This window comes from Bos taurus, chromosome 18, assembly GCF_002263795.3.
Source record: "Bos taurus isolate L1 Dominette 01449 registration number 42190680 breed Hereford chromosome 18, ARS-UCD2.0, whole genome shotgun sequence".
Lineage (NCBI taxonomy): Eukaryota > Metazoa > Chordata > Mammalia > Artiodactyla > Bovidae > Bos > Bos taurus.
Genome location: NC_037345.1, coordinates 47,440,867 through 47,451,636, shown reverse-complemented (window position 1 = coordinate 47,451,636; position 10,770 = coordinate 47,440,867). Strand labels below are relative to the sequence as shown.

At 43.2% G+C, this 10,770-nt stretch overlaps 1 protein-coding gene and 1 pseudogene across 3 annotated transcripts in view; both read left to right on the top strand.

Annotated features, from left to right (window-relative positions):
• Nucleotides 1-37: 37 nt before the first annotated feature.
• The window catches only part of ZNF569 (zinc finger protein 569), a 35,194-nt gene continuing 24,461 nt past the window's right edge, over nt 38-10,770 (top strand). For 2 of the 3 annotated variants that reach the window (XM_059877066.1, XM_059877064.1), the window contains exon 1: nt 10,535-10,685. The gene's annotated coding sequence lies outside the window, so the exon portion shown is untranslated. Of the gene's footprint in view, nt 423-10,534; nt 10,686-10,770 lie in introns of those variants that run through there. The other variant, XM_059877065.1, reaches the window with a different exon arrangement.
• Nucleotides 9,249-9,305, top strand: VN2R415P (vomeronasal 2 receptor 415 pseudogene; annotated as a pseudogene).

The following is a 10,770-nucleotide window of genomic DNA, read 5'->3' as shown; positions in this document are numbered from 1 at the left end:
TGACCAGAAGCAGCCTTGGCGCTCTGGAGTTCAACTGCCCTGGGAGTTTGTACCACCACCTCCTCTGCCCCAGCTTTTGCCAAGCGGACCTCTCCCTGGACTTGCAGGAGGAGCCTGCACGTCTCAATCGATTCCTCTCAGCCCTGAGGCTGGGTCCACCACAGAGACTGCGTCGAGCGTCACCCTAATCTGTCGAGATTGATGGACCCAGGCATAAGGGATCGGTCCACCTTCCTTAGCGACGCGTCGGAGAATTACAAACCGCTTGTTAGCCTCAGGGGCCGGGCGGGGCCGAGGGGAGCGAAGTGGGCGCGTTCTAGTGCACGCGCGTCTACACAAAATGCATGAGAAGTGAGTTCCTCTGTTTGAGCTGGGGGACCTGAAGAAAGTGTGTATGGGGCAGTTGGAAATGGAATGCGCAGGTACGTTGGGCTGCATCCAGTCCCTCCTTCCCCAGGGCGTTCTTTCCCAGGGAATGGTTTGCCCTGAAGACAGGAGGGGAGAGGTCAGGATAGAGAGTGTCATCTTTTGCATATGATTCCTGAGTTTGTGATTTAGTGATAGTGGATGTGAATGTGTCCCCTCTTCCTAAAACGGCTCCTCTGTCGGGTATCTTCAAAGTTTGTTTACCCCCTACATTCAGATACAAATGTTCTCTCAAGAGGACTTAGCTGATTACACTTCTCCCCCGGACACTTCACGGCTCCTTTGTTGTTGTTGTTTAGTCGCTCAGTCGTGTCCCATTCTTTGAGACCAAATGGACTGTAGCCTGCCAAGTTCTTCTGTCCATGGAATTCTCGAGGCAAGAATACTGAAGTGGGTTGCCATTCCCTTTTCCAGGGGATCTTCCCAACCCAGGGATTGAACCTAGGTCTCCTGCATTGCAGGCGGATTCGTTACAGAATTGCAGTCAGAGCCACCAGGGCTCCTTAACCTGACTCTATACCTGCTTAAAACAACAGTGTTTGTATTTTAAGGTTTTTACTTTTTTTTGCCCTGCTAGGTCTTTGCTGCGGCAAGGGCTCAGCAGCTGCAGTGCAGGGGCCCCAGTGCCCCACGGATGTGGGATCCCAGTTCCCCTCAGTTCAGTTCAGTTCAGTTGCTCAGTTGTGTCCTACTCTTTTCGACTCCACGGACTGCAGCAAGGCAGGCCTCCCTGTCCATCACCAACTCCCTGAGCCTACTCAAACTCATGTCTATTGTGTTGGTGATGCCATCCAACTATCTCATCTTCTGTCGTCCCCTTCTCCTCCCACCATCAATCTTTCCCAGCATCAGGGTCTTTACCAATGAGTCGGTTTTTCCCATCAGGTGGCCAAAGTATTGGAGTTTCACTTTCAGCATCAGTCCTTCCAGTGAATATTCAGGACTGATCTCCTTTAAGATGGACTGGTTGGATCTCCTTGCAATCCAAGGGACTCCCAAGAGTCTTCTCCAGCACCACAGTTCAAAAGCATCAATTCTTTGGCGCTCAGCTTTCTTTATAGTCCAACTCTCACATCCATACATGACTACTGGAAAAACCATAGCTTTGACTAGACGGACCTTTGTTGGTAAAGTAATGTCTCTGCTTTTTAATATGGTGTCTAGGTTGGTCAGAGTTTCTTCCAAGGAGCAAGCGTCTTTTAATTTCATGGCTACAGTCACCATCTGCAGTGATTTTGGAGCCCAGAAAAATAAAGTCTGTCGTTGTTTCCATTGTTTCCCCATCTAATTGCCATGAAGTGATGGAACTGGATGCCGTGATCTTAGTTTTCTGAATGTTGAGTTTTAAGCCAACTTTTTCACTCTCCTCTTTCATCAAGTGGCTCTTTAGTTTTTCGCTTTCTGCCATAAGGGTCGTGTCATCTGCATATCTGAGGTTATTGATATTTCTCCTGGCAATCTTGATTTCAGCTTGTGCTTCATCCAGCCTGGCATTTTACATGATGTACTCTGCATATAAATTAAATAAGCAGGGTGACAGTATACAGCCTTGATGTACTCCTTTCCTGATTTGGAACCAGTCTGTTGTTCCATATCCAGTTCTAACTGTTGACCTTAATACAGATTTCTTAGGAGGTAGGTCAGGTGGTCTGGTGCCGGGGTCCAGCCCCGGTGGATCCAGGGAATTCAAAGCAGGGACGGCGTCGGCGAGGATCAGGAAACAACTGCTTAATTAAACGTTTATTAAGGATATAAAGAGTGGTGAAATAAGGATAGCTCAGCGAAGAGATTCAGTGAAGAAAAGAGGCTGAATAAAATTCCAAAGCAGGAAATTTACGTCACCTACGAAGGCCGCAGGCGTCCTCCCGTTCTCCCGAAGGAGAGGAGACACTAAGGCCTCCCTGGTCAGATCTTAGAAGCCCAGGCAAAATTAGTAGGCTTGACGAGCTTCCCTGCCTCAGAGGAAAAGTTCAGCTAGAGGGTGAAATAAAGAACGACATGGGGAAAAAAAAAAAAAAAGAACGACATGGGGAGACCAAATTTCAGGACATACTTTATTTTCCAAAGTAGTCTTATACCTTAAGTTGTGCATAGAGGATAATGGGGGAAGGGGTAGAGTCATGCAAGGACAGCAGTTACTGATCCTTATCGAAGCCAGGCTTTCAACTTATCATATGCAAAAGTTTAGGTGATTTACATCATCTTCTGGCCAGGAGGCCTGTTAACATTTTAAGAAACTTATTTTTCTCTAAAGGTGATTATTCTAAAGTCAGGCGCCAGCCTCCAAAAAGCACTGGATAAAGTTGCATTCCTATAGGGCAAAGGTGAGGTGGGCTCAATCAAGAAAAGAATTAACTCAAGGGTCCAAGATTACAAACATTGAGGCTACTACTTACATTTCTATACACCCATTATATCAAGCAATACACTGCCAAGGACACAGTAGGTAAGGGATATGGAGACTTAGCAGCAAACATTGGCCTAACAAGTGAAAAACCCTTCACCAATACAATTTCTAATCAATCTTTTAACTACTCAAAGGAATCTGTGTTTAGACAGTTTAGAACATCTCATGCCTCTCACAGTTGGGAGGCTCTGAACAATCATATGTGGCCGGAAAAACCTATTCAGGCAGGCTAGAGGATTTTCAAAGGAGTTTGTAGGTTGAAACACTGTCACACCCAGGAATTATTAACTGGAGCTGTAAGCTAACTCTTGTTTCAGAGAGAGGTAGTGGGGGACAGCCCCCCGTAAAGTCTGAGGTGTAGGTGAAAGCACAAAGCAGAAAGTAGGCAGGGGTACTCTTTCTGCCCCCTTCTGATGCCTATGTCAGAAGCTTTCTCTATCTCCTTTATACTTTAATACAACTTTATTACACAAAAGCTCTGAGCGATCAAGCCTCGTCTCTGGCCCCGGATTGAATTCTTCTCCTCCGGGGGCCAAGAATCCTGGTGTATTCGCGTGATTCAACAACAACCTTTCATTATGAAAGATGGCCTCCTGATACATAAGCAAACCCTGTTAAGACAAATATACACACATACACACCCAGAGGACACTGTACAGAAATGTTTATAGCAGCATTTTTGCTAAGAGCCCAACCTTCAAACTATACCCAAATGCCCATTAAAAGTTAAGTGGATGTTATGCTACATCCACACAATGAACTACAGCAGTGATACTCATCAGTCTATCACTATATATAGTTACATGGATTAATTTTACAAACACGAAGTAAAGCCACTCAAAGGAGAAAATATATGGTTTGATTAATAAAGCAACAACAAAAAAAAAGAAAGTAGGCAGACTCTGGTTTTGGGGGTAGATGCTCGAGAATTTCCAGGGAGACTCCTGAGGCTTGATCCCGCCTTTGCGTATGCCAAGCCTCCTTCCTCATGACCTTTGCCACGGGCGGAGCTCGCTCCCCGAAGTCTGGTATTCCCATCTCTTTAAGAATTTTCCACATTTTTTTGTGATCCACAAAGTCAAAGGCTTTGGCGTAGTTAATAAAGCAAAAGTAGATATTATTCTGGAACTCTTGCTTTTTCGATGACCCAACCTGCAGCTCCTTCATTGGAAGGTGGATTCTTTACCACTGGCCCATCAGGGAAGTCCCTATATTTTAAGTTTTTGTTTAAGTTCCTGTCAACTGACTGTGACTTTGTGGGTGCACTACCCTTTGGTTCTGTCACCGTGTGTTTCATAGTGAGAGTCAGTCAGTTCAGTCAGTTCAGTCGCTCAGTCACGTCCAGCTCTTTGCGACCCCATGAACCACAGCACGCCAGGCCTCCCAGTTCATCACCAACTGCTGAAGTCTACCCAAACCCAGGTCCACTGAGTCGGTGATGCCATCCAACCATCTTATACTCTATCGTCCCCTTCTCCTCCTGCCCTCAATCTTTCCCAGCATCAGGGTCTTTTCAAATGAGTCAGCTCTTTGCATCAGGTGGCCAAAGTATTGGAGTTTCAGCTTCAACATCAGTCCTTCCAGTGAACACTCAGGACTGATCTCTTTTAGGATAGACTGGTTGGATCTCCTTGCAGTCCAAGGGACTCTCAAGAGCCTTCTCCAACACCACAGTTCAAAAACATCAATTCTTTGGCGCTCAGCTTTCTTTATAGTCCAACTCTCACATCTATACATGACTACTGGAAAAACCATAGCCTTGACTAGATGGACCTTTGTTGACAAAGATGCAAAACTGTGTGTGTGTGGGGTGAACATGGTGCATTTCTGTGACCATGTGTGTGATTGTGTTACTGTGTGTGACATTTGTGATGCTGTGCAAATGTGCTATAATAGAAAGTGACTGATGGAGAGTGGAGGAAGGGTGTGGTATGATAGTGCATGAGAAATGGTGAGGACTAGGCTAATGGATGTAGGTTTGTGCAAGGAATTCTGCTCAGTGGTATATGATTAGAAAGCACCTACTGTGTGCCAGATGCTGTTGCTGTATGTTGTACTGGGATAGACCTAGAAGAAAAATTAACTTTAAAAATGGAAAATAAAAAATCAGAGTAGAAGGGCAAATTCAAGAGGCCTATTATATGTGTATTTAGATAACAAACAGATATCTGGATCAACACAAAACAGTGAAGAGCACCAAAGATGGGAACTACAGGGTTAACACACAACACTATTTCCTTTTTTAGTATTTATTTATTTATTTAGGCTGCCCCATGTTTTTGTTATGGCATGTGGGATCTAGTTCCCTGACCTGGAATTGAACCCTCACCCCTGCATTGGGATCTCAGAGTCTTAGCCACTGGACTACCAGAGAAGTCCCAGTATTTTATTATTTAATTCTTGCCAAAATACAAAGTACTATTTAAGCAAAAATAAAAACAGTGTAGTCACGGTTTTATATATTCTTAATACATAAATTAACAGATATAGAAGCAAATTGTATGACAATAATAGCACAAAGGCCAGAAGAGAAGTAAATAGAAATAAACTATTGTAAAGTTTCCAGTATTCTATGGGGAGTAATGTAATATCCCCCATGCAATTTCCATTTTGTGTCAATCAAAACATACCATTGGCCCTGATTTAGTTTTTTAAAAAGTGATATATTTATGCATACACCAGTTACAGTATATATAATAAAGGAATGGGGAAGAGGAAAATGAAAGACTAGAGAAAACTGTACTGCAGTAGTCAGGATATAGTAGAACCAAATTGCATTTTTCTAATTGAGAATGTCCTCTTGGTAGGTAGGAACAGAATTTTGGAGTAAAGTAGCAGGATTCTGTTTTAGTAGACACCTCTCTGTTGCTGGAACATACCAATTATATCTTCATCCTTCATTTCCAACTGTGTAGGTGAGTATGTCTCATTGATTGGCTGCCCATCAAATCGTATTCTGATCTGCCTTATTGACAAACTCAGTCATTCACTATAGACTTTCATTAGTTTACTAAGTGGTTGTATGCCTCTTAATCCTTTTAAAAAATACTTATCTGTTTATTTGGCTGCATCAGGATTTAGTTGTGGGCAAATGAACTTTTTAGTTGTGGCTGGCGGGCTTAGTTGCTCCACAGCATATGGGATCTTAGTTCCCTAACCAGGGATCAAACCTTCATCCTTTCCATTGCAAGGCAGATTCTTAACCACTGGACCACCAGGGAAGTCCCTATGCTTCTTAAAGTGCACCACCTGCCACCTTCAAATTAATATGATCATTGTTCTCAGCCTTGACTCCCCACTTGGCCTTTTTGTCAGCCATGCCAAGAACTAATCTCCTCAGCTGCTGCTTCACTGGATCCACACCAAACACACACACAAGCGGCAACAGGAGCAGCAGCAGAAGCTGCTCGTAGCTTTGAGCTTCACTCCTTCTTATTTTTCTTATATCCCCAAGCTAGGCAAACTCAGGTGCTCTCTCCTTTGACACTAGCAGGTGATTTAAACTATACAAGCCTCTGCCATAAACACTCCAAGCCAGTTTCCTTTCCTTGCTTTCACAAGCCATTTGCGGACTTTCTTGGGATGCCTGCTTTGCTTTTCCTAGAAAGCTTCATTGTGTGACTGAGAAAATGTTCATTTCTTCTTGGTGTTTGTGTGCAGCCTCATCCGTCTCAATATCCTAACCAAATTTGGGGTTGGGATCCATTCTGTATTTGCCAATTTTAATAGGAATAGACACCAATGTCTTTTTTCATAGGTGACATAATCATCTCCGTAGAAAATGCAATGAAACCTCTAAATACTCTAGTAGAAATACTAAGTGAGTTTAGCAAGGTATCAAGCTACAAGTTACAAAAATCAATTTTATTTCTTATATATAGTTGGAAATTGAAATTTGAAAAAATACCAATTAAAATGCATCAAAACCTCTGAAATACTTAGGGGTAGACCTGACAAAAGATTTTGTTACCTGTACATTAAAAATACAAAACATTACTGAGAGGAATTTAAGAAGAGATATATTATGTTCATATTGTGTTGCATAGTTATGAGATTCACCATTATAAAGATGTCAGTTCTCCCCAAATTATCTATATACTGAATATAATCTCAGTGAAAATGCCAGATAGATTTTTTAGCGAATGAACAAATTCCTTCTAAAACTCTTCTTGGTGTTTGAAATTAAAAAAAAAAAATTTGTGTATGAATGTATATAGCAGCTTTAGTTGTAACAGACAAAAGTTGGAAAAGCCCATATGTCCTTCCATGAGTGAATGGCTAAACAAACTGTAGTATGTTCACATGGAATTCTACTCAGCAATAAAAAGGAATGAATTACACATATAACAACATGTATGAATCTCCAGGGAATCATGCTGAGTGAAAAAGTCAGTACTCCAATTACATACTTTATAATGTATATACAATATATAATGTATATATACATTATATCAGGCTTCCCTGGTGGCTCAGAGGTTAAAGCGTCTGCCTGCAATGTGGGCGACCCGGGTTCGATCCCTGGGTCGGGAAGATCCCCTGGAGAAGGAAATGGCAACCCACTCCAGTACTCTTGCCTGGAGAATCCCATGGAGGGAGGAGCCTGGTAGACTACAGTCCATGGGGTCGCAAAGAGTCGGACACGACTGAGCGACTTAACTCACTCACTCATACATTATATAATATATAATGTATAATGTCACTTATGTAACATTCTTGAAAGGTAAAATTACAGAAAGGGAGAACAGATTAGGGTTGCCAGGTCTTACGGAGAGGGTTTCGGGAAAGAGAGAAGTGGGTGTGGCTATAGAAGGACAACATGAAAGATTCTTATGATGATGGAAGTGTGTTGAGAGTATCAATGTCAACGTTCTGATTCTGTGTATAGTATTGCAAGATGTTACCACTGGGGGAAATTGGATAAAAGGTATCTGGGATCTCCCTGAATTATTTCTTAAAACTACATGAGAATCCAGAATACTGGAGTGCGTTGCCATTTCCTCCTCCAGGGGATCTTCCTGACCCAGGGATCTAACTCTAACAATCTCTTGCATTGGCAGGTGGATTCTTTACCACTGCGCCACCTGAGAAATATTCTTGCCTGAAGAATCCTATGGAGAGAGGAGCCTGGCGGGCTATAGTCCATGGGGTCACAAAAGAACTGGACACAACTGAGAGTGTGCGTGCGCGCGCGCGCGCACACACACACACACACACACACACACGAGAATCCAGAATTACTTCCAAACAAAAAGTTAAAATTTAAGAAAGTTAGGCCAAAAGGAAACAAATTCTAAGGTGGTAGAACAAAACCCAACTGCTTTAAAAATGTAAATTTACTAAATATGTCAAAGAGTAAGACTGCCATTTATTTTAAAAATAAATATTTAATGAGACATACTTCAAAAATAAAACAGTTAAAAGAAAAAGTATAGAAAAAGATAATGCACTAGCCAAAAGAAGCATGGTGAAGCTATAGTAATATCAAAACAGACTAAGACAAAAACCAATATTATAAATAAAGGGTAAATTGCATAATTTCTTTTTTTTTCATAATTTCTTTTTAAAAAGTATTTATATTTGGCTATGCTGGATCTTTGTTGAGGCATGTAGGAGCTAGTTCTCTGACCAGGGATCGAACCCAGGTCCCCTGCATTGGGAGCACAATATCCTACCCACTGGACCACCAGGGAAGTCACAAATTACATAATTTCTTATTGGATCAATTTAACAGGAAGCTAGTACAACTCTAAATATGTATCATCAACAAGAGAGCTTTAAAATATATAAAGCAAAGCTTTACAGAAATAAAAGGAGAAATGGACAAATCTACAAGTATAAAAAATGAAATCAGGAAGCTGGATGGCCATAGAACCAGCTCTGTTCTCTCCTCATCTTTTAACAAAATAATTAGCAAAAAACAACTCATACAGGTGACAGAAGAAATGTACTGCTGGTAAACACACTTGAGACAAATAATTAAGACTTATTTAGAGGACATGTTCTCTCTATGCAGTGTTTAGGAGTCTCTTTACCCTATCTGGGGCTTCCCTGGTGGCTCAGAGGTTAAAGTGTCTGCCTGCAATGTGGGAGACCTGGGTTCAATCCCAGGGTTGGGAAGATCCCCTGGAGAAGGAAATGGCAACCCACTCCCATATTCTTGCCTGGAGAATCCCATAGACGGAGGAGCCTGGTAGGCTGCAGTCCATGGGGTCGCAAAGAGTCGAACACGACTGAGCGACTTCACTTTTCTTTCACTTTACCCTATCCAGAAAGAGATTCACACTATTCTGAAACAGTGCTGGTTATCATCTAGTGAAATGAAGCCTGTGAAAGGAAGATTATTTTTTTGTGCTTCCTAGAGATAACATAGTTCTTTAATTTTGTGGCTTTGTATAGCTTTACAGTAAGCTTATGAGCTAGAAGCCTCTCTGATACCTTCAACAACTTCAAGTTCCTGATATTTAGCATGCTGTAGTCCGCAGTATTCTGTTCTCTTTGCCAACATACTATTGCATAAAAGCGTCGTGTTTTCATAGAGATTTTCTCCATTTTAGTCTCTACTGCAAAATTATTGTAGTGAGTCTTCAACTTTCATTGAAAACTTTTAAAATTCTTAAATCAGAGTGGAACTCAAATGAAATGTTGAAAAAAATCAGGTCTTTATGACAGGAGTGACATTAGAGTCCGGTTTGCTAGATTCTTAGGTTTTTGCACCTGGTTACTTCTCTGCTTTTCCACCTACACTTTTCACTCCTGATGTTGAGGCTACTTTGAATTATTGACATGTTCTTTCATCTGATGACTCAATGTCTTTGCCTTCTTCAACAACATCTTTCTAAATTACCTGTATCACCTTTGTCCATAAAATACACATGGACGTGGAATAACACAGTGTAAAAAAAAGTAAGGGTGTTTCCAGCAATACACATTCACAAAACTACGATATTTTTCCATTTAATATTTTGGTGACTGTGGGGTGTTGATATTTTACTAGGTGCCCGTCAGAAAAACAGTAACACAATGAACACAAGCACACTGTCTCTCAAAAACTGCAGGGTCAGAATTAAGAGGTCCCTAGAACAGACGACGCGACCATGGTTACAGGAATCAAATTCGCACGACTCCAAAATCACTGGACCTCAGAGTCTCTCGACCCGCTAGGCACCCTACCACAAATCCCACCGCAGAACTTTCACACTCGATCACCCAAGGGCACTCCTCCTTCTCTGACTGCCGCCCGGAGCTTGAGGCTCAGGCTGGCCCATCTCCTCGTCACGGTGCCCAGATCTTTTCCCACCTTGACCCCACTGAAGTCCAGTCCCAGGTGGGGCCGGGATCAAACGGAACTAAACCGACTCAGTGGTGCTTCCTTCACGGACCAGATACAATAACGCCGAGAACCCGAAGATACACCAACTGCACGGAGCAAGAGACTTTTTGCGGAAAATAGATTTGGACCGAGGAGGCCTCTGGGAAATGTAGTTCTGGGCAGCAAAACCGCGGACCTTTTCAGATTCTCCTTAGCACCAAGTAGCACTCCCAGGCTCCGAGTGCCAGACTCATGGGAGGCAGCTTCTGCAAAACTCAGCTGAGGTCCCTCGGCCGATCTGAGAGCCCCTCCACGGTGCGGTGGGTCATTCCTGTTACCCCGACAGCGGGAGGGCCAGTCCCTCCTCCGCGAGCCGCGGGGGCCTCTGGGAAGAGTTAGCTGCATCTAACGGACCTGGGCTGGTGCTGCCTACCGCCACAGTCGGCGCTGACCTGAGTGGCACCCCTCCCTGGGGCCGCACCGGCTGTGCCACTCGGGCGGTGTTGAGGTGTGGAACTGTGGCCTGTGTCTGCGGGCTTGCCGGTGAGTCTTCGGGAAGCCGCGAGCTCAGAATTCGGGACTCTTTGTGCTGGATGGTTCAGGGGCCTGCGGCCCACTGGGTGCCTGT